We start from the raw sequence: 23073 nt of genomic DNA, 5'->3' as shown, positions 1-23073 counted from the left end.
CCGTTTTCATAGGGACAATCCCTCCAGCCCACGGGGTCGTGGGCCTTTGAGGGGGGGCTCTGTCACATCCACCAGGGTGCACACTGATGCAAGGAACAACCCGCAGTCACTCGCAACCCAACAGAACCTTAAACACTCACATGCTCACACACGATTCCACAGGCAAAGGCAACGGTTCCCTACCAGTACGTTTGGTAGTTCAGGCGTTTACCGACCCTCCCTCCTCTGGCAACTGAAATGGAGGTACCCTTTCCTCTGGCGCAGCTATCGGCGCAATCGTCGCGGCAAAACGGACTAGTTGTCACGTGATCGGCCGCCAGTATCACGTGACTCTCCTGCACGTCGACCGTGGCTTCGTGGATCTGTCACGTGACTGCTGCTGTTTTGCTTAAAGCCCGCTAAGAACTCGGAAACGGTGCTTCTCAGCTGCTTATTCAAGTACTGCGTGGCACTTTGTATTCTACTGGATTTTCGGAACCTACGACTACAGACCTCTTTTGGATTCGTTTCTGGACTCTGCCCCCTGAACTGTTACGTCGCCTTGGACATTTCGATTTCCTTCCTCCTACTGACCTCGGACTTTGCTTAATGGTTTTCCCTATGGATTTGCTTCAACGGATACCACGTGGATTGACTCCTTTTTGATCCTGGTGTGTGTGTTTCCCATGGTTCACCACTTTATTGGCTCCTACTAGACTGCAACATAACACCTGTCCGCTGGTTGTCATTTGAGACCCCTTTCATATTTCCTATCGGGTGCCAAGTCACCTCTACTCCTTCGTTGCCAGTTCATACGCATCCTTAGGTAAGCAGTGTTTATATCACCTGTATATTCAGTTTGCCATTTTTGCACTGCTTGATTACTTGCCTATTAGCGTTCAAGGGGTCTCTTCTGCAGTTCCTGGTTCCACCTTGACGACCTACCACTCACCTGTGGCCGCAAAGACTTCACAGGCAGTGATTACATTCTGCTTGGCGTAGCACAATGTGCTACATTTCTATTGGCTAATGTCTCCTGCAGTCATGCGTCACACAACACTGCACCCTTAGCCTACACGTGCTTTGCGTAGGCTAACATATAACCTATAACATAAATGCCAACTTTAAAAGTTATTTACGCTACATGTGTGATATCTTGAGACATGCCTGGCTTTTAACTTTGCATACTGGGACTTGTAGACCCGTACTTGCTATGGGAAAACTGAACTACAATTCCTAGCATGCTATAGGGTAACCAGGCGTGGTTCAAGGTGTCTCGCATGCAATAGGGCCACTGGGCAGCTATACATTCAAATGAAGAATTGCCAATGTAAATGCAAGGAATTAAAATGAACAGACAGCATGTTTCTTAGGATTCACTCCTATTACCAATAACTGGTTCAATTATTTATTTTCAGAATGTTGCCAAGAAGATCTCCTTTTAGCATATAGTTCTGCCAAAAGATACACATTCTAAGATGGCGATTCATCTTACTAAAACCCTGTCAAAGGTGGCATTTTTCATTTGTGTCCTTTTTTGTTTCTTTTAACAGTTGGATTGACGGCTGCCCTCTTTCTATGTCAAAGGTTTGGAATGAGTTGATACTAGTTCCCATCCGATAAAGACCATTGGTTGCTATGGACATTTCTCAGATGGGAAATAGCTGCTTCAGTGTGAGTAGGCTAGGTCCCATTAGAGAATTGGTCCTTTTTGCCCCCATTGGCCAAGTCCTGCATAATAATGGGTTTTAGCTTATTCACATTGTGAAGGCTAGCTCCCATTACCGAAATTGCCCTTTTTGCTCCCCTAGTGATCAGGCCCTGCATAATAATGGGTTTTAGCTTACTCACATTGAGGAGACTAGTTCCCATTAGAGAAATTGCCCTTTTTACCCTTAGTTGTCAAGCCCTGCATAATGATGGGTTTTAGATTATTCTCACTGAGAAGGCTATTCCCCATTAGACGAGGGGAACTTTCTGCCTCTCCAGGTCAGAGGGCCGTTTCTCTAATGGGAAATAGCTGCTTCACTGTGAGTGGGCTAGTTCCCATTAGACAAGGGGACCTTTCTGCCTCTCCAGGTCAGAAGGCCGTTTCTCTAATGGGGAATAGCTGCTTCAGTGTGAGTGGGCTAGTTCCCGTTACACGAGGGGAACTTTCTGCCTTTCCAGGTCAGAGGGCCGTTTCTCTAATGGGAAATAGCTGCTTCAGTGTGAGGTGGCCTAGTTCCCATTAGACGAGAGGACCTTTCTGCCTCTCCAGGTCGGAGGACAGTTTCTCTAATGGGAAATAGCTGCTTCAGTGCGAGTGGGCTAGTTCCCATTAGACGAGGGGACCTTTCTGCCTCTCCATGTCGGAGGGCCGTTTCTCTAATGGGAAATAGCTGCTTCAGTGAGTAGGCTCTTGCTCTCATGTTGATCATCAACTTGACCCGAATGTACTCTTTCTGATAATGTTCAAAACAACACTTTATAACCAACCCTCACAGTGCTGTAACAAACTCCTCAAGGGTCTCACAATATTTCTGTTGTCTGATGGCAAATTGATAACAAGCCAAAATGTTATTCCCCTTCACCTTGTAATGCTTGTCCATCTTGGCTATGCATATATCAAACTGAGTCGGTTGCACATCTTGATGCATTCAGGTAGTTTTAAGAAATTGTTGTTAAGCCTGACCTCAATAATGAAACAGTGCCTCTTTCTTTTTACTCAAATAATTAGGGCCATATACTGCCAACATATACTTCTGGAATCTTTTGCTCCATTTAATAACCTAGGAATAACCCAGTGCCTGGCATATTCGCCATAATCTTTGAATAAGTTTCTGTTGCTTCCCTATTTTCGTGCCCTTGGTAGTTGTCACCTTGTTCACAGGGACAAATGTCTGTAATCTCCCTTGCAATGAAAAAAAACATCTCAGAGTAACAGCCAATTGTGCTAAGGCATGCTCCCTTCTTTATGTGTGCAAGAGTTTCTTTCGGTCACTACGCTGCATGTGGGACAGGCACAGCACGAAGCACAGTGCCCACAGTGAAGGCCTTCAGCTTGTTACATAGCTAAGCATCAGACATGTCAGCTCCTTATCACTTCTCAAATTGCCAGGTAACAACTGGCAACATCGGATGATGCGTCCTTGTATCACGTGTTCTGTCGTGTGCATGCACGGCTATGCTGCTAGGGGGCTTCCTGTGTCCTCAGACTCACGCTCAGCACAGATACTCCCCAATGCAGGCCTGGAGAGTCCCAATGTGCCACCATTCGACTGCACAACTAACCCTGTACCTGCTCAGCCAGGGCAACCACAATCAATGGCAGGTGCAGGCTCTTTGTCATTGCCACAACTCATCACCAGCTAAGGAAGTGAACCAAGACACACCCAGTATGTGTGACTTAATTTCTGTTTGGTTCATCTTTGTGCGTTAACAACTCTCTCTGTCCTCACCCTTACACCAAGCACTGTACTACCTGCCTTGCATTCTCTTCTAGTGTTCTCTGTTCGCATTCCACACCCATAACCTTCCCCCTTCTGACATTCCTGACACCGTGAGGAGGCCCCCTTTCTTCTAGAGGACTTTATTCCCATGGCTATGTTCCATATTCTAATATTAATCAACTAGAGTTGTAGTGCCAAGTGTGAATGGTTCAGTTAGTCCCCCTCTAGTGCTCTATATGAGCATGGGTTTACCCTTCTAGGATTGACAACACATTGGCCCCATTAGGCATGAAGACTTTTTTTGTTCTCCTGGCCAGAATGACCATTTGCCTGTCCTGGGTTTGACGACGTGCTGGCACTCCTGGGCTTCAAGACAAAGATAGGCCCTTCCAGGGGGCAGAACTGATGATGTGATGCATCGGCAGGGCCAGAAACCGAAGAGAGGCACCACTCACCTTGGTGTTGAGAGTTAATCCATGGTCAAGATGGTTTACCCAGGGTACTGCACTCCTCGTCTTCCCACTACCCCTCACTACTTTTGATGGGCTAGTTATTAGGTTAAGATGCACAACCAGGCACCAGCTAGCATACTTCTTAACAGACACAGGCCTACTTCCACAGTATTTACCTTATTTTCAGGGTCCACCTTCTGCACTTCTTCCTTCCTCCACCTCCCTTTCTTCCTCAGTACCACTCCCAAAATGTTCCTCCATCGGTGGCCCTCATCTTCCTACACCAATTTTGTCTGTAGCTTTCAAACTGTTCTCCAAGTAATTTCCTCCTTTCTCTTGTGTCTCACATTCCATCTCCTTTTCCCCCTTGCTAGTTTTCCCCTCTTCACGCTGCTCTCCCCTTTCCCTTCTTTTGACGCATCTTCACCTTCCTCTCCCATCCACCTCTCTTTAAGTCTTGCTCTCCTTCCACTCCCTTTGCCTTCCTTCCCTTCCTTCTTCCTCTTTTACTCTGCTCTTTACTGCAACACTTGTTTCCAAACTCCCATACTAGGCCTTCTACCTAAGCCTCCCTGTATGGTCCTGCCCCTTTTGAAACTGGAAAAGGTAGGGTGTTAATTAATGTGTCCAAGTCCTTGTGTGTACATGACAAAGTGATTGGCTCTCCTGAGTAACTCACCATCTTCAGATCTAGCGATTGTTATCAGTTATAAATTGTCAGTTGCCAAGCAGCGCTGTCATGGTAGCTGTCTGACCCCACCATGGTGCCTCCTGCAGGCAGCTGCACAATAACTCTGGCAACCTTGAACATACTCATCTGCCAACTTTATTGCATACCCTCAAGCTCAAGTAGGTCTTTTTCAGTCCATCCTGCAGACTCTGTATTCAAATGTACTTTTAGTGGGGGGGTCAAAGACGATACCCACAGAACCTTTGGCCTTCTAATGCAGAGTTGTTCATTCTTCTACCAAGTCTTGAATTACAGACTGGTATCTGGCAAAGGTTAAAGTGGTTAGGGTAGACGCCTTGAGAATACCTTATATGCTGGCTATTATCTTTCAGAAGGTACCGCCCCCCACCCAGGGTCTGGTAGCTCCATTCCAATGTGTCCACCTAGAAACATGGTCACAGTTCGCTCCTTTTTTTATGCGGTCACTCAGCTCATTGTTGTACTCAATATGTAATTCTTTTCATTGACGGTTTCATATTCTCAGTCATTTATATTCCATGAGAGTATTTATATTGTTAAAGTAGGCCTTATTTTAATTTATTATATCATTCGAGTTATCAGTACATGGTTCTTACATATTTATCATAATCAATATTTATTATACCCATTTAATTGGACCAAAGTGTAAGATATCTTAGCCATTGGCATAATTATGGATCTATATGTTCAAATTGAACCTGAACTAGTTTCATTTTTTCTGAAAGTTTTGTACCTCATTTTTTGTTTGTTTTTTGTCAGATTGTGGGGTAGGTCGCCCCTCCACCACCCACCTCCCCACCCCTTACACAATCCAAAATGGCCTGACCCCAACCCACCATCTACCTTTTGTGGAATATAAAATGTAAAGAAATTGAGGGGAGGGGGCAGGGGATTTTCAACCAGTTTCAAAATCTTATACTGTTAACTGGTGTTATGGTCACCAATAGTCTTAATAAAAATCTGTGTTTTTACTGGGGTGTGAGGGTCACTAGACCACCAGGGATGGCTTGAAGGGGGGCGGTGATAGAGTGCGAGAGTTACGATTTGTTTTTGCTAGGATGAACATAGGTAAATAATGTTTTTTGTTTTGTTTACAGGTTATTTTATGTGAGGAGCTGCAACGTTATGCGAGTCGTTTTTTTATTCTATTGAATTGGGCAGTCTGGGGAGGTATTTTGATGGGCTGGGACACAAATGCAGGATCAGGCAACAAATTGCCACCCACGCCAGCAAAACATTGGTGTTTCCCTGAGAGCCGCTGTCTCCCATGTTGGTTGACTGTCCGCAACCCCAGGTTGCACCTCTGGTTGTGCTGCGTTACAGATTTCACCTCTGGGGAGGAATGGAGACCCTGCCGGGGATCCCTGGAACTGCTGCTGGACTTGGGGATGGTCGACCCACATGGGAGACAGCCACCCAAGGCCAGGGACATAACCCCCCCACCTTGCTGGAGCTCTGGCTGGCCTGTGTTACGACTTCTCCCTCCGGGAAAGGATAGGGACCTTGCCAGGGCTCACTGGGACAGCCGCTGTGCTTAGGGACGGAAGACCCACATGGGAAAAGAATGGCCAGGGACAGCCCCCCCCCCCCACCCGTGCTGGAGCTCTGGCTGGGTTCCGTTACAGCTTCCCCCTCTGGGAAGGACGCAGACCCTGCAGAGGCTCCCTGGAACCCCTCCTGGGTTTGTGGACGGTCAAACCACATGAGGGACAGCCACCCATGGCCAGCATCCCAGACCATCCTGGAGCTCTAGGTTGGCCTCCATTATACAATTTGGCTCCGTGAAGGGGACCCTACCGGGCCCCCTGCGGCTGTCGCTGCACTTGGGGTTGGTGGACTCACATGGGAGACAGATGCCGAAGGCCGGGGACATCACCTCCAGATATCCTGGAGTTTTGACTGGGCTGCGTTACAGCTTTTCCCTCTGTGGAGGTATTGGCACACTGCCGGGGCTCCCTGGTGCAGAAAAGCTATAACACAGGCCAGCCAAAACTCCAAGATGGTCAGAAGTGATGTCCCCGGCCTTGGGAGGCAGTCTCCCATGTGGGTCAACCATCCCCAAGCACAGCGGCAGTCCCAAGGAGACCCGGTAGGGTCCCCAACTTTTCCCAGAGGTAGCAGCTGTAACGCAGGGCAGCCATAGCTCCAGCATAGTCAGAGGTAATGTCCCTGGCCTTGGGTAACTGTCTCCCATATGGGGCAACCATCCCAAGTGCAGTGGCTGTCCCAGAAAGCCCCCAGCAGGATCCCCATCCCTTCTCTGAGGGAAATTCTGTAACGCAGCCAGCCAACACTCCAGGATGGTCAGAGGTGTTGTCCCTGGCCTTGGGCACCTGTCTCCCATGTGGGTTGACTGTCCCCCAAGTCCAGCGGTAGTTCCGGTGAGCCCCGGCAGGGTCCCCATTCTTCCACAGAGGGAAAAGCTGTAACGCAGTCCAGCCAGAGCTCCAGGATGGTTGGGGGGGGGATATCCCTGGCCTTGGGTGGCTGTCTCCCATGTGGGTTGACCGGCCCGCAGCCCAGCAGCGGTTCCAGGAAGCCTCGGTAGGATCCCACTCCCTCAGGGAAGGGAACCCTGCAGGGGCTCCCTGGGGCAGCCGCTGCACGTGGAGATGGTCGCCCCATATGGGAGACAGCTGCCCAAGGCCAGGAACATTACCCCCCACTATCTAGGAGCTCTGGCTGGCTTGTGTTACAGCTTCTCCCTCCTGGAAAGGTCGGGGACCCGGCCGGGGCTCCCTGCAAATGCTGCTGCGCTTGGTGATGGTGGATCCACATGGTAGAGTCATCCAAGGCCGGAGACATCACCCCCCCCACCCTGCCCCATCCCCCCCTGACCATCCAGGAGCTCTGGCTAGGCAACATTACAGAATTTCCTTCGGGGAACAGATGGGGACCCTGCCGGGGCTCCTCGGGACTGCTGTTGGATTTGGGGACGGCAGACACTTTCATTTTCACCCAGGTAGGTGCACCCACACGAGGTACTGTTTTCATCCAGACACCTGTGGAAATGTGGGAAGGTACCTAAATTTCAGACTTGACAGGCTTTTGGGTAATAGATTCTAGGACGATTCACGCAAGTCAGACCTCTGTGGGTTCCCACGGGAGTCTGCTCTCTCAAAACACTTGGGTTACCAGTGGTTTTGCCTTTTCCCTTTGCGCCCAGGTAGGTGCACCCACACATGTGAGGTACAGTTTGTCAGGACACCTGTGGGAACACAGGAAGGTACGTGTGTTGTTGGCAGTGTGTTTTGAAGGTAGGAAATGTCTGAAAATTTAGTTTTTTCCCCCTACATTTTGGACTTTGCCAGGGCTTGCGAGTAATACATTCTGGGGCGATTCACACAAGCCAGACCTCTGTGGATTCCTTTCGAAAATGCATTGGTATCCCTGTTTTCCTTGGTGGCTGCGACATCCCAGGCCAAATCTGTAGGTTGCCCACAAGAGAAAATTCCCGCAAAATCTGCTCTGCCGAAGCACTAGGGGTTACCAGTGGCTTAGCCTTTTCCCTTTGCGCACAGGGAGGTCCACATGTGAGGTACAGTTTTCATTGGGACACCTGTGGGAAGGTAGGACATTTGTTTTCTCTTGGTTTTCATAACGTTTTCATACATTTGCTACTGCACTTTGTTACACAACCATTGGTGAACTACATTTAGTTGCGATTTAGGGACTGCATGCTTTTGTAACCTGCACAAGTCACCTACCTTTCAAAAGGTTTGCCTGTGCCCTTTCAAAAATGGTATGCTTGCCATTCCTCTCATTTACTTTCCTTATTTACACATGCTAAGTAAGTCTGTTTAGGCCGTCAGCATAAAAATCCTGTGTAGCATGGCTCAGTTTTTGGCTTGTAGTATTGCGAAACAATACAAAATATGTGTGATTTTCTACCTGGAAGAGTCAGGGGAATGTAGCGGGGCATTGCTTTTCTCAATATTCACAGAATCCATTACCTTACAGATCCAACCATTTCCAGCATATACCTTTTTTTAGTTGTAATTTTTCCAATTTTCCCCATATTATGGGCTTTTTCTCTACATAGATGTTGCCTGACCTGTGCCAATCACCCTTTCCTAAATTTGGAATTTTGTCTACTTTTCATAAATGTATGCCTTTCTGTCTTCCCATTCAGCTTTCCTACCCTCTTCTTCCATTCGGTCCATGCATGGGCTACTGGGGGGGAAAAGGGGAAAATCCCCAGTGACATCACACTTCCTGGAAGCGAGACACACAATAGCACAGCTTAAATGTGTGATATTAGAACAGGTCTCCCTTGGGAATAGAGGGGGGACATTACCAGAAAATTACAACAGAGAGAGGTGTGGTGGATCCATCTGCTGGACTCTATGCACCCGAGAGGAATGAATTGTGAAACAGATTTAAATGTGTTTTGTTTGATATAAATATGCATACAACAGAGTCTTACCAGCCAGCAACAGTAAGCGTTGGAGTTACGTTGCCCGAGAACTATGGATATAATGTAGCTGTATGTCATAACACATGTGTTCACAGTGCTCTACGTTTTTTCTCATATAAATACCGAAATTGGCACCTTTCTATCTCCATTGTATGCCACACGACTGTGATATTTATTGCACTTGTTTGCTGTACTGTAGGCATGCTTACTTGTTCTAAGATGGGTCGATGCAGGTTCATCTTTGCACTCTGTACATACTTCGAGCATGAGCATGTTGAGTTTGATTAAGCCCTTTAAGGATCCAGGGAGACAATACACTAGATGGATATAGGGCATAGATTGACTTTTTGAGCAAGTGACTCCACAAGATCAGCGTTATAACTAAGGATAGGTCAGACTACGCCTTCATCCGCTGTGTGAGAGCAGGTGGTGATTGTGCATCCATCAGCTCACCGTGGCGGCTGCTCCATCAGGACGGTGAGGAGGGACACAAGCGTCTACTTTTGGTGAAGCTTGGTCGCTTCTCCCGCCCGACTTTTGAATCAGTATGATGGTACTTCCATCCGTTTGGACTCGTAATGCATTCAGACACTTTACTGCCGGTATCTGAGGGACGGGCTATTTATTCCAACTCTGACAAACCTATTGTCAACATTGGAAACAGTGTGCTTCGAATTAGAATTTGTTGATCGTATTTCTGGGTACAGACAGTATGGAGCTATCACGTCGTCATGACTACCGTTATGAAGCCCCTGCCAACATGGCGCACATGCTATTCTGCACGCATGCGCGCCGGTCCCCATGGCAACATCTATACTTTGGTCTCACTGCAGTACGGCTTCGCAAGCAAACAGACGCGCTGCGTTCGCTTCCTACAGCTGTGAGTTTTCATTTATCTTCGATTGAGCATTACTAGTGCGAGAGACTGGAAGTTGATCTAGTAGCAATCCATTCTTCCGATTGGGGAGACTTTTGACTAATGTAGAAAGTAAGCATGTCGTTTGGTGCGAGTTAGCGAACTGCAGTCCATAGGCATTTTTGAGACCACGCAACACAGTGAATTACAATACTGAGTCGGCTTTTCCGACCGAGGGTAGATGCGCATAAATTGGTGTTAAATGTATGTTCCTACTGGAACCGTTTTGAATCTGCTTAATTGAGCCGCCTATGCAAGTAGCGCTGAGCGGCAGCGCACTATTCGCATAAATGCGCGTTTTAGCATTGACAGCACAGTAACACCTTCCTCCACTTCTTTTGCTGTATGCCCTACCCAGACCAGATAAACTGGCTATGTGGATGATGCTATGCGATGTCCCATCTACTGCCTTGATACTATCATTTTACATCCACCACTGCGCCTGGTATGACCGAGTTGGCATTGACTCCGGGTTTTTGACAGAAGGTTAGTTTTTATTAATGTTCCCCAGTCAGTCGATTGTTGTTCACAATTTTTGGGTGTAGATTAGTGACAGTATAGTCTGACCCCCTAATATACTTATATATTTTCCACAGTTACACATCACCCGTGTGAACGGAAATGTAAAGCACAGCAGTAACCGCCCTGAAGAAGGAATTTTTTCCAAAACGCGTTGGCACCTTTGACACAACACCGTGGAGACCTGCCCACAGATTTGGGTCACATCAAGACATCAATATAGGATATACGATTAGGTGCAACCAACACCATATGTATCTGCCATTTGTGAACTGCCACACTGGAAACCATTAAGGAATGGGACAATATCCTCTATGACTTACATGTCTTGATTTAACCTAACAACTGTTTGTACTACTGCATTGCCAGCTTCACTGGCTTCCTTACTAGGTTGAACTACCTGTTCGGAGTGACACCCATCACACTCCATTTATTTTGGTAAAACACCTGTTATGTTGTTTACAATACTATGCTATGTTTTATGTATTTAACATTATGTAATGGTCTAATGTTGAAAAATTGTATGAACATTCTTATGTGAATTTAATGTCTTTGTGTGATGTTTTTGATTTTTTGGTTGATTGAAAACCCTCACTAACTTCAACATCAATTTCTATTTGCAAACGAACATATTTGATATTTACATATCTTTAGAATTATTGGAAGTGACAATAACTTCAATACTAAAAGCTAGGGGAGTACCACCCAATTGGAGCGCATATAGGGACTACCTGTCAGCATATGACAGGTGCTGTTCTAAAAATCGCCTACCTCTCACAAAATTGATGGCAACCTTATAAAAAATGTATTTTTTTGGTTTCCCCTCCACCTGTTCTTGAAAGCCTGGAAAATGGTGAATTCAGCACAGCAAACCATTTGTTCCTAGCTCTTAAAAGGAAAAAAAAAACACAGGCTTCTTTGTACATCATGTTATTGGCATTTTCTGAAAGTACACAAAATGGGCTCCCTTTTTGGTTATTTTCTCTCACCCTCCACACAGCAAACTAGGATTCCTTCCTGGCATTATGGCTGCCTACACGTGGGAACAAAGGGGCCAAATTTGAGACTTGAAACAAGCGGAAAAGAAATCCAAGTCTGATTCAATTCAGGCAGAATGGGAGAGTATGTGTGCTAATCTATTAACACAACTAAACCTGGACAAAAACATTAATACAGAACCCTCACAATGTAAAGAAACTGTGGGAACTGGATTGGTGCATAACTTGTGAAACCCGGAATACTCATCTTTGTATGTACTTGGCAGCTCCTGAAGCAAGAGCCTATAATACGATACCAAAATACTTCAAGATCTTTGCAAGTGCAAGCAAGAGAAGAACATTCATGAAATTTCATATGAATCTGTTCCAAACAAAGGACACCCTGAACTTGCGACAAGTAACCCCAGCTTTGAACCTCTTGTGCAGATTTTGCGACTCGGCGGCCGAGAACTTGAAACACCTCGTATTGTACTGCATGAAACTAACCGTACTAAGATCAACATTGCTGGAGAAAGTGCTGTCTGAAAGACCCTGTCTCAGTGGTGAAAACTGGTGGAAGGTGATGTTTGAAGGAACTGACAATAAATTACTGTATGCGTTGGTGTTCTTCTTGGAGGCCATAAAAAAGACTGATGGAAGAAGATTTAATTAAAATCTCTGACCATGTCAATGAAGGTCAAGATTTCTAGGATCTTAAAACCACCAACGCCATTCAAGGTTTTTGCTGTCTAATGAAGCGTGAGGTGAACCAGGAAATGTACCCTTTTGTTTCTTTCCTTCTGTGGATTTCTTTTTTATCTTTTTAAAAGTTTGTAACGTACTGTATAAAAATAATATTTAAAAAAATAGACAACTGGGTAAATGGAAGTGCTTTTATTATGACAAGTGTTTACACTGTAAAGCAACAAATAGTACATGTGTAGACTGGATACATACATTTCACAGTATATTTGGCAATTGCCTTTTTAAAACCAAAGATCGCATTGGTGGAGCCATATGGAGTGAACCTGCTTTACATGGGGGGGATTGGAAGAAAAAGAAGCCGAATAGTTAAACATTTGTGGCAAACAGTTCTCATAACTGCACATGAAAAGCTGCAAGAATTTGATATCTGAAAAAGTAATGTTATTGTCCCTTACCAAACCCTCAGGAACCTCAGATCTCGCAATGCATTTCGCCTAGTGATCCCATTGCATAACTCCATAGGACTTGGCGGCTCCTCCTTCTCTGTACAAGGGCCAATTAATGGAATTCCGTCCCCTTACACATTTGCAACATTGAAAACCACCTTAAATTCAGGAAGGTCCTTGGCTCTTCCCAATACTCTCCTAAGCCACTGCACCCCGTGGATATACCAATAATAAACTCCATCACTTTCGATCGTAACTCAGGGGCCGGCAGCTCTCGCAGTGGTTTCACCTGGCACACCAGCACACTCCAGGTAAGCCAACAGCTTTCGTTGTGTCATTCCTGATCCACCATCAACTCTCCCACCCACAACAACATTTGCACGCAACAAGCGCCCGAGCTCAGCCAGCAGCCTTCGCTGTGGCCTCACTCGCATCATACGCGCCTCGCCCCTGCCCACCAATCCACATGAGAGACAACAATGAGATAAGTAGCCCGAGTTAGCACACGCACACCATCAATCATTCACTGCCACTGCTAACCCGCATCACTCTTTCCGATAAGCCCCCAACATTACCATTTCCCCACCACAAACCTATCCCTAAGCTAGGTACAACAACCCATCGATGACTGACATTACAGAATCTTACTTTACTATAGGCTGAAAGCCTACGGCCTCTCAAGCCTAGGCCCCTTTCCACCTACACAAATCTAGGGGTAGCCCCGCTCCATTTATTTGTTATATGTGGAGACCTCCTGTACTGCGAAACCTGGGCCGCATGCCCACCATACAGGACTCTCAATTTTAAGTGCAGCCACCACTTTGGCTTACTATATGACAAATCATGCTGCAAGGTGACACCCAGGCCTCTCCCCGATACAGAATCCGCAAATCTAGGTGTAGCCTCGGACTAGGTTTGCCAAATTCATAATCTTTTGCACTGTGAAACATAGGCCTTTCTCCCGCTGTACAGGATCCTCTAATCTAGGTTTTGACTCCGCCTCTGTTTATTATACACTGATAGTATGAAACCTAGGCCCTAGGCCCTTCGCTACATGACTCTCAACCCTAAACCTGGACAAATAAGCAATCTCTCAGCCTATGGTAAGTGTAGTTCACACCACTAGCTTGGACACAGGCATGGCCAAACATCCATGAACGATAGAACACGTCTACGGCTAAGCACATCCGGTTTAGTTTCACACATAGCCGTCCAGACTGAAACACCTGACAACACCTCTGCCACTAGCATACAGCGATCACCACCCAAAAGGAACCTGCTTTAGCTGGCCTCACATAGACTCTCTTCGTCAACAGCAATCTATCTCTAACCCTCCAGAGCACTCGCCCATGTTTCTGACCTCTACTGGGCTGCTTAGTCGAGCCTTGCCAGCCACCCAAGACTTAGAATGGCAAACATGCACACATGCATCTAATCTAATCCCCCTAGAATCTCTAACCACATCGACTACGGTCACCAAGGGCGTTACAACCAAGGGTAAAGCACATTGAGGGCACACAAGTGGGGAAAGAGCACTATATGAATAACAAAACACAATACAAATGTTCACAATCTTTTGTCACAATATTTCCTGTAAGTGCTCAACAGATATCACGACTTCACATCTTCAGCAGTGGCACGCTGATACACAGTGCCGGAGGTTTGTGACGTAATTATCGATCTATACATTATTTGCTTTGCATAATGGTGCTGTAGCGTGAACACGTACAGGTTAACTATAGACAGCTAAAGATCTCAGAAAGAAAATGTACAAGTTAAAAATGTCACTCGAAATATGGATTTATAGGACAGCAAGTTAAAATAACATTAAAAGCAACTCACACTGCCTACAATTGAAAATCTGATTAGAGTGGAAGGAACTCAGAAGCACTTGACACTTTTCTGAAGCGCACCTGCCACTTCTTGAATCTGTTATACTCTTTGCACCTTATTTCCAATATTTACAATTTGCCTTGGTGAAGTAATATGGTTCGAAGTTGACTTTATGATGCATTTTACACTCCGCACTTTATATGGATGTACAAGGCAGTTTTGTCAGTATGTAACATCAGGCATTCGCCAAGCGGAGTCACCGAGCAGGAATGTACAGACAGAATTTGGCCTGTAAATATTCTGCCCCAGTTCCATAAAAGGCATGATGAACTAGACATTAGGCCTTGACTTGAATGGGCTTGCCCCTGGTTAGCCAATGAAGATGTTTCACAACGGGAGTAATGTGAGCACAACTATGTGTGTAAGTGGCTACTCTGCCTGCAGAGTTCTGCAGGACTTGGAAGATGCCATAAAAGGTAGACAGGTTATGCCAGAAATAGAGTGTTGCAGTGGTCCAAGGGGGACATATGTGAGGCCACCACAAGGGCACGTAACTGAGAAAACCCCAAAAAAGAAGCTGAATAGTAAGTGGTGGCGTGACCGTGACGCGGTGGACTGTCCAGTAATAATGCTGAGACCACAGACTCTCTCACATTGCAGAACGAATGCCGGTTCGGACTAGCAAGACGGCATGGTCAATACTATCAAAGACAGCAGATAAGTCAAGCAACAATAACGCACAGCCAAACCAACATTGGAGACCAGCACCCCCTCTGTACCACGTACTGGACGAAAACCGGATTGGGAAGTGTGGAAGAAAAAAAGATTACTCAAGAAAAGGCAGACAAAGGCTTCAAAAAGCTTGATAAGAAGATTCCAAGATGGCCACCATGACCACTCCCCCGTGAGGAGCGCCCTCCTCCCCGGCGATCCAAAAAAGGAGCAATAAGCAACATTAAAACCAAGACCCCAGGGCAGCAAAAGCAAAAGGGACGACCCGAGAACCAAGCGGTCCCCAAGGAAAACTCCAACGGGAGTTTTTGAAGGCAGAGAGGGGCAGAGTGAGCGGACCCGAGACCGCCAGCAGCGATACCTGCGTGGGTACTGGCAGCCGAGCCAGAGGAGATCAGAGAGAACCCCTGCAGGGGGTTCCCGTTCAGCCATGGCAATATAGGCGAGACTGGGGAGTGTTAGCAGACCACCGCAGATCCCCGGCGGCCGACCTGGGGGAGACAAGGCTCCCGGACCAGTGCACCTGCGGATGCGTGCTGGCTCGCAAACCGCAGCGCGGCAATCCAGCAGAGCGAGCGCGGCCCAGATACCAGCTACAAAAGTAAGGAGGGGGAGCCAGTAGTATTCGCCTGAAATCCTGCGCCCGCCTCAGACCCATACAGCAAGCCCGGCTCGCAAGTCGCTCCCCTCCCAAACAACAGACATGGAGGTTTATGAAAGCATCTGCCCCAAGGCACCATAACCTACACTTGAAGGGGACCCCCTACGGCGGGAGACCCGCAGCATACCCGGATCCAGGCAAAGGCCCAAACCCATACACTTCAGCAACATCAGCGGCAAACTGCAGTAATAGAAAGGCAACAGAACTAAGCCTCCTGCAGCACCCCCACCCACTAGGAGCTACTGGGCTCCGGGCCAGTGTGACACCGTGACCACTTTAAAGTCACCTTTGAGCATACTAGCCCCATGGACCCCATTTGGCACCCAACCCAGGCTCTAAAGGGGAGCTAGACCCCCGTAGCGCACATGAGGGAGAGAGGAGCATCCCCTTCAAACAGAAGTGGCCAATACACTGGGGTCAAGAGGAACCTCAGAGGCCTGGAGAGAAGCCCCCCCCCACAGTAAGGTGCAGACAGGCACTCGCCATCACCCGGCAATGTCGTGCGACAAGCCCAAGGAGGCCAAAGAGGGCCCTCAGGGGCCAAGATCTTAAAAAAAAAAAAAAAAAAAAAAAAAAAAAATAGGAAGGGACCCTCCAAAAGCTATGACGAAAGGAGGGGGAAGCCCCGGAGGAAGAGGATCCAGCGGTGACAGAGAGGTAGGGGTCGGAGGAACCCCAAACGATGCCACAGGAGCAAGAGGCCATGAGCGAGGTGCTGCAACACTGCTTTAAGGCATTCAGTGACCAAACGACGGCTACCCTTAAGACACAATTAAGCCGAATACTGTCACGGCTCGCTCCCTTCGCTCCCGTTCCCGCCACTTGGGGGCATGTTTTGGGGTTTCTTCCCTACTGGACATTTCCTCCGAACCTTATGCTACAGTGTCCTGATGAATTGGGAGCGCTAAAACCTTATTTCCCAAATTACTTCCCTTCCGGATCCATTCCAGGTTTTTGGCAGCCAGCATGCTACTGCTACTTTAATCAAATGACTATGCTTCCCAGAATGCCTGGCTCACTGCCTCACCTCCTCCCTTGCAGGACAAGGCTGGGTGGAGGATAGGCAACACCTGTGGCTGCAGGTGCAGCAGGCGACACGCCTGAGGGGTGTGCTCGTTAAGCAGCTTTAAAAGCCTCAGTTTGCTTCAGTCCAGCGCTGGTCATTGTTGCAGCGTTCCTGTCGTGACTGGTCCCTTGTTCCTAGTTTTTGTGCCCAGTTTCTAGTTAGTGTTTCCTGTTCCTTGTCCTGGAATTCGTATTTGTATGCCTAATTGATTTCTGCCTTTTGGAAAACCCTTTCTCCCTTTCTCTGTCTGCAGGCAGCCTTTCTCTGAGCTTTCCTTTTGCTGTAGCCCAATTGCCTGTGTTCACTGTTTCCTAGAAATTGTCCTTTGCTACTGAAAGACTTGTTGCATTAATCTTTCCTTTACAGGTTTAGTTTCCTGCCTTCTCACCTTGGATGGGTGGGAAAGTTTCCCTTTTGATATCGTTTTCACTGCTCCTGATCCTTGCCTTCTATTGGGATCCATGCCATGTTTTCCTTTACACTTTTACATTTATTTCCTATTTTATTATTAGGTGTGGGAAGCTGTTGTAACTAGCTCCTGTGTGATTATCTTTTGTTTTCCACACTGTACTATTCCTTCTTGCCTCTTGACTTGGGTTTAGGTATTTAGTCATCCTCACTCTTTGCCTTTACTGCCTTCTGGGTTCTTGTTTGATTTACAGGGTTGTGGGTTAGTACTGACTTTTGAGTGGTCTTTCCGGTCCTCGTGAATACGGACATCCAAGTGGTCTTTCCGGTCTTCGTGAGTACTGGCATTCATGTGGTCATTCCGGTCCTTGTGAGTACTGTTTCCAAATTCTTTATTCAGTACCGTCTAGAGTGTCGGCTTACAGATTCTGTCCCTGCTTGCCCTCTACGTGGGCTTAGCGCTGTCAGTATCTGTAATAGCATAGTGGGTAAGGAGTTTGCCGACTTTCCTTTCAGTCATAAGGAGGTTCTAAGTGCTTACCCTACATTCCTTTTCATATAGTGGTATACACGAGTCTTGGGTATTGAATGCACGTTGTTATATTCAAGGTTGTTTACTGTGTATTTAGTGCACATTTCCCCTGCCATATCCATCGCCTTCTTCCTTTCCTAACAGAATGACCAGCCATTGTTCCCGTTTGAACATGGCCAGATTACGAAGGAAAGGCAGCAAGGCCTCTAACAAGCTTATACAGAAAGCTTCCCTTACAATTACCCATGAAAATCGAATCTCTGCTCCTGACTTAAATGAACTCCTTGACACGAATGGGTATTTACGTGCAAAGTATTTTACCCACTGGGTGGCCCATCCTACATTGCCTGATCCTAGCTCTGTCTTTAATTTTGATCCAGAGTCTATGTCCGCACAAGCCTTAGCAGTGGAAAACAACACACTGCTAGAATTTATACACACAAGTACCTCTGTTATTAAACCCCATGACTCCGGTTGTGCTTTACCTCAGATTGAACAGTTTCATGATTCAAGCATGAAGAATGGAGGGGTTCCTTGCATATCTTCTGTTTTCTGCCCTCAGTCTACACCTTACTCCTCTGCACAGGTTCTTACTGTGGTCTCTAATACCAAGGGGTCTGATGCCAATAGTCTGCTTAAAAGAAACACAGACCACGTCGGTAAGAGAGAGTATAGAGCACAAGACCTGCAAGCAGTAGATGACAATATACAGTCAGTGCACTTCCAGATGGCTAGGGCAGGATCCAGCCCTGATGCCACCATGCCTTCCCCTGTGCCTACTGATAGGGATGTACAGTTAATGCGGGACATGCTAAAAGCAGAATTTGAGGAGTTAAAACAAGAATACATTTCCTTAAAAGAGGAGAATAAGATGTTAGTCTTTTCTGAATACACCTCCAACTTTATCCGTTGATGAAGTGAATACTGTTCAGTCCCTGAGTGCGGAGACTTTTGTAAATCATGATACTTGTCAATATGTAAGATCTATTGGGGGTGAAAGTCTTTTTTCAAGCACAGCGCTTATTCAGGGCACAGGTTCTGACAACTGTCCTACCGTTTGTCAGGAATTGCTGTTAGCTGAAGATTCACAAGCCACTCCTTTACCTGAGGCTTCCTGTGTAGCAGTTTGTCATAACTCTGAGCTTGAACACATACATGCTTCTGATTTCCAAACACAATCCACAATGGTGGCATACACAGAATCAGTCACAACTGTAGGCTTAGGTTCTGCCCTTGATCTAGCTGCTGAGACTGAAGTAGACATTCAAGCTGATGTGGAAAACGATGCTACCTCTGTGTTCGCTTTTCCTTCTGCCAATTTCGGTCACTACGAGCAGTCAAAGACAGTGCAGAATTCATGTTTTGATGGACTCATTCCACAGATTACTGAACCAAAAACCCGGCAGGCGATCCCTGAACTGTTGATTGTTAATCAGCCACTTTCAGAAGCTAAGACAGAGGAATGGTCAATTGACGAAATCCTGATTAACAGAGACTTTACTATGGTGATTCCTCTGGTTGATTTTGACTTCTACAAAGGAAGAGACTCTGTGTCATCCACTAAGGAGAGGGACGGCAGGGGTACAGCTCAGACTTTGGTTACTGGTGCCAAGGGGTCAACTGCCTTAAAGGGGCTTTCCATTCCTGAACCACAAGTGTGTCTGTCGACTTCTGGGACTTCAGACTGTCCTCCTACTACCATTGACTCTTCAATAATCCTGTCCACAGCTCTGCAGTCATCGTTGGCACACGTATCTTCGATCAATAAAAAAGTGCTATGTCTGCCAGTCACCCAAGAGCCTTCACCATGTACGCAGTCAGAGCCAAAGACCTTGACAAGTTTGTCTTCAGCTAACAAGACGGCTCCAGCTTGCATGCCCTCAGCCTCGGAATTTCCTCTGGCATGTCTGTCTTCGGCTACAGTGACTCATCCAGCAGATTATCCTTCAGCCATGGAGCCTCCGGTAGTACATTCTAAGTGCATGTCTTCGGTCCCAGAGCCTACTGCTAGTTTGGCTTCAGTTCATGAGAGACCTGTATCCTGCTCAGCCTCGCTGCCAATATCGGAGGTGTACCTGTCTACACTGTCAGATCCTGCTGCATATTCTTCTGCTCCAGAGATTCCTCCTGAATCCCAACCATTTACTGATGAACGTCCATCTTGCCCTTCTTATGCTTCAGGGGGATCACCAGAATGTCTGCCTTGTACACAAAACAATTCTCCCAACTACTTGACTGTAGCATCAGCGCCTCCCGAATATGCAACATCTGAGCCTGAGACTTCTGCCAGCTCTCTCTTCAAAAACATCAAGCCGGCTCACGACTCGGGAGGGCCTTACATGCAAGGCCGCTGGACTTGCCTGGAGTATTACGAGAGAGAAACGGATGCCATCCGCCACGGCCCAGTCACCGAACGAGTAACCGACCAGGATAGCGGGCTGGACGGTCCGCGTTTGGAGTCCGGTTTGGATCAACCGCTTGACAACCCTTTTGTTGCCGGATCCCACATGAGCCTGAGGGAAGGGACGGGCACGGCCTTCCAGCTGCAGCGCCAGTTGGGTGCTAGTAGCCAAAGGAGGGGAATGTCTGCTGCAGTTCAAGATGTGCCTGTTTTTGCTCCCGCTGCTAGTATGCCTGATGTTCCGAGTACTGTGTCTAACACTCCTATCAGTATGCCAAACGTTCCTGCGGTTGTATCCCACGTGCAACAAGGTGGCTACTTGACTGGCTACATGACTGTCAACGGGAGTGCCAGCCTCGTACAACCCATTGGATCTCCAGACCTCCAAGGCATGGAACTTATGCAGGCGAATCTTTGTCACTTTCAACCACAAACCTTTACCCAGATGGATGACAGAGTATCCGAACCTCTACCTCAGCCGCCACCTTCCTCTTCCGAACATAAACATTTCCTGGAACCTGCTGTTTCCTCACCTCCTGTGTGTCCTCTCTCGGCAGTGAGGCTAACAGAACTTCTACCGTTGTCTAAGGCATGTAGCACCAGCCTGCCTCTCTCCTCAAAGATGTATGCATATCCTCTTCCAGTGACTAAGCTTCCTGGACCTTCCAACTCTGCTTCGGGTCCTGCAAGTCCTTCAAGCCTTTCTTCGACCCATGAGTCTCTTCCTCACCGAAAACCCGCCTATGGCTCTTATAGACTGCGGCCTGATTCTATTCATTCCAGTCCTTCTGCTTCTGCCCGTGGGTCATCGTTTCCGTCAGTGCCACTTCTGAAGACAAAGCGCTCCTGTCATGGAAAGAAGATGTTTTGTGCGAGTAACGGCCGCCTGGAGTCGGCCGTGGGAGGGGGTATAGTGTCACGGCTCGCTCCCTTCGCTCCCGTTCCCGCCACTTGGGGGCATGTTTTGGGGTTTCTTCCCTACTGGACATTTCCTCCGAACCTTATGCTACAGTGTCCTGATGAATTGGGAGCGCTAAAACCTTATTTCCCAAATTACTTCCCTTCCGGATCCATTCCAGGTTTTTGGCAGCCAGCATGCTACTGCTACTTTAATCAAATGACTATGCTTCCCAGAATGCCTGGCTCACTGCCTCACCTCCTCCCTTGCAGGACAAGGCTGGGTGGAGGATAGGCAACACCTGTGGCTGCAGGTGCAGCAGGCGACACGCCTGAGGGGTGTGCTCGTTAAGCAGCTTTAAAAGCCTCAGTTTGCTTCAGTCCAGCGCTGGTCATTGTTGCAGCGTTCCTGTCGTGACTGGTCCCTTGTTCCTAGTTTTTGTGCCCAGTTTCTAGTTAGTGTTTCCTGTTCCTTGTCCTGGAATTCGTATTTGTATGCCTAATTGATTTCTGCCTTTTGGAAAACCCTTTCTCCCTTTCTCTGTCTGCAGGCAGCCTTTCTCTGAGCTTTCCTTTTGCTGTAGCCCAATTGCCTGTGTTCACCGTTTCCTAGAAATTGTCCTTTGCTACTGAAAGACTTGTTGCATTAATCTTTCCTTTACAGGTTTAGTTTCCTGCCTTCTCACCTTGGATGGGTGGGAAAGTTTCCCTTTTGATATCGTTTTCACTGCTCCTGATCCTTGCCTTCTATTGGGATCCATGCCATGTTTTCCTTTACACTTTTACATTTATTTCCTATTTTATTATTAGGTGTGGGAAGCTGTTGTAACTAGCTCCTGTGTGATTATCTTTTGTTTTCCACACTGTACTATTCCTTCTTGCCTCTTGACTTGGGTTTAGGTATTTAGTCATCCTCACTCTTTGCCTTTACTGCCTTCTGGGTTCTTGTTTGATTTACAGGGTTGTGGGTTAGTACTGACTTTTGAGTGGTCTTTCCGGTCCTCGTGAATACGGACATCCAAGTGGTCTTTCCGGTCTTCGTGAGTACTGGCATTCATGTGGTCATTCCGGTCCTTGTGAGTACTGTTTCCAAATTCTTTATTCAGTACCGTCTAGAGTGTCGGCTTACAGATTCTGTCCCTGCTTGCCCTCTACGTGGGCTTAGCGCTGTCAGTATCTGTAATAGCATAGTGGGTAAGGAGTTTGCCGACTTTCCTTTCAGTCATAAGGAGGTTCTAAGTGCTTACCCTACATTCCTTTTCATATAGTGGTATACACGAGTCTTGGGTATTGAATGCACGTTGTTATATTCAAGGTTGTTTACTGTGTATTTAGTGCACATTTCCCCTGCCATATCCATCGCCTTCTTCCTTTCCTAACAAATACGCACAGTACTTGCACAATCCCTCCAGGAAATCAAAGGCGACATCGTTGAATTAGGTGACAGAGTTGCTCCAAATTTAAAAACGCCATTAAAGAACTCACTGAAGGCACCCAGAAGATAGATGTATTAGTGGAGCAGCTGGCGGTAGCGACACACAACGTGGAGCGCCAAGCAGAGGACTTGGAGAACCGCTCGAGAAGGTCCAACATCAGGATGAAGGTGCTACCAGAAAGTGTGATCGATGCCACCTCAGGGAAACAATGCAGCACGTGTTCAAAGATTTGCTGAACATAGGAGGCTGGGGGAGAAATGATCGTAGATAGAATTTGCCAAGAGAAGTGGTAATAACTTTACAGCGATACGACCAAAAAGAATCGATCCTCCAAGCGGCGAGCAAAACAACCCTGATAAAGGTGAACGCCACTGTCGCAGAACTTTTCCAGGACAAATACACACTAACAAAGATGAGGCAAATGGGCCATGTGACCAAAGGATACAGGTGGACATTCCCCTTGGGAATGGTCTTTAAGTGGGGAGGGTGTCAACACTGCATCACCACGCTAGATGAGGGACTCAAGATCCTGAATATTGAAGAAGAAGGGGATTCA

At 47.1% G+C, this 23073-nt stretch overlaps 1 long non-coding RNA gene across 2 annotated transcripts; it reads left to right on the top strand.

Moving 5' to 3' along the window:
- The first annotated feature begins 9788 nt into the window (after positions 1-9788).
- LOC138471730 (uncharacterized) lies at positions 9789-10965 on the top strand. Of its 2 annotated transcripts, XR_011268499.1 has the most exons (3): positions 9815-9868; positions 10263-10390; positions 10501-10965. It is a non-coding gene; the product is annotated as an uncharacterized lncRNA (long non-coding RNA). The 2 variants fall into 2 exon arrangements; XR_011268498.1 differs by lacking the exon at positions 10263-10390 and having other exon boundaries at positions 9789-9868.
- The last annotated feature ends 12108 nt before the right edge of the window (positions 10966-23073 follow it).

The sequence above is a fragment of the Ambystoma mexicanum genome, chromosome 8, assembly GCF_040938575.1.
Source record: "Ambystoma mexicanum isolate Mex_15411 chromosome 8, UKY_AmexF1_1, whole genome shotgun sequence".
NCBI classification, from domain to species: domain Eukaryota; kingdom Metazoa; phylum Chordata; class Amphibia; order Caudata; family Ambystomatidae; genus Ambystoma; species Ambystoma mexicanum.
The sequence above is the reverse complement of the archived record's forward strand: the minus strand, read 5'-3'. Positions and strand labels throughout refer to the sequence as shown.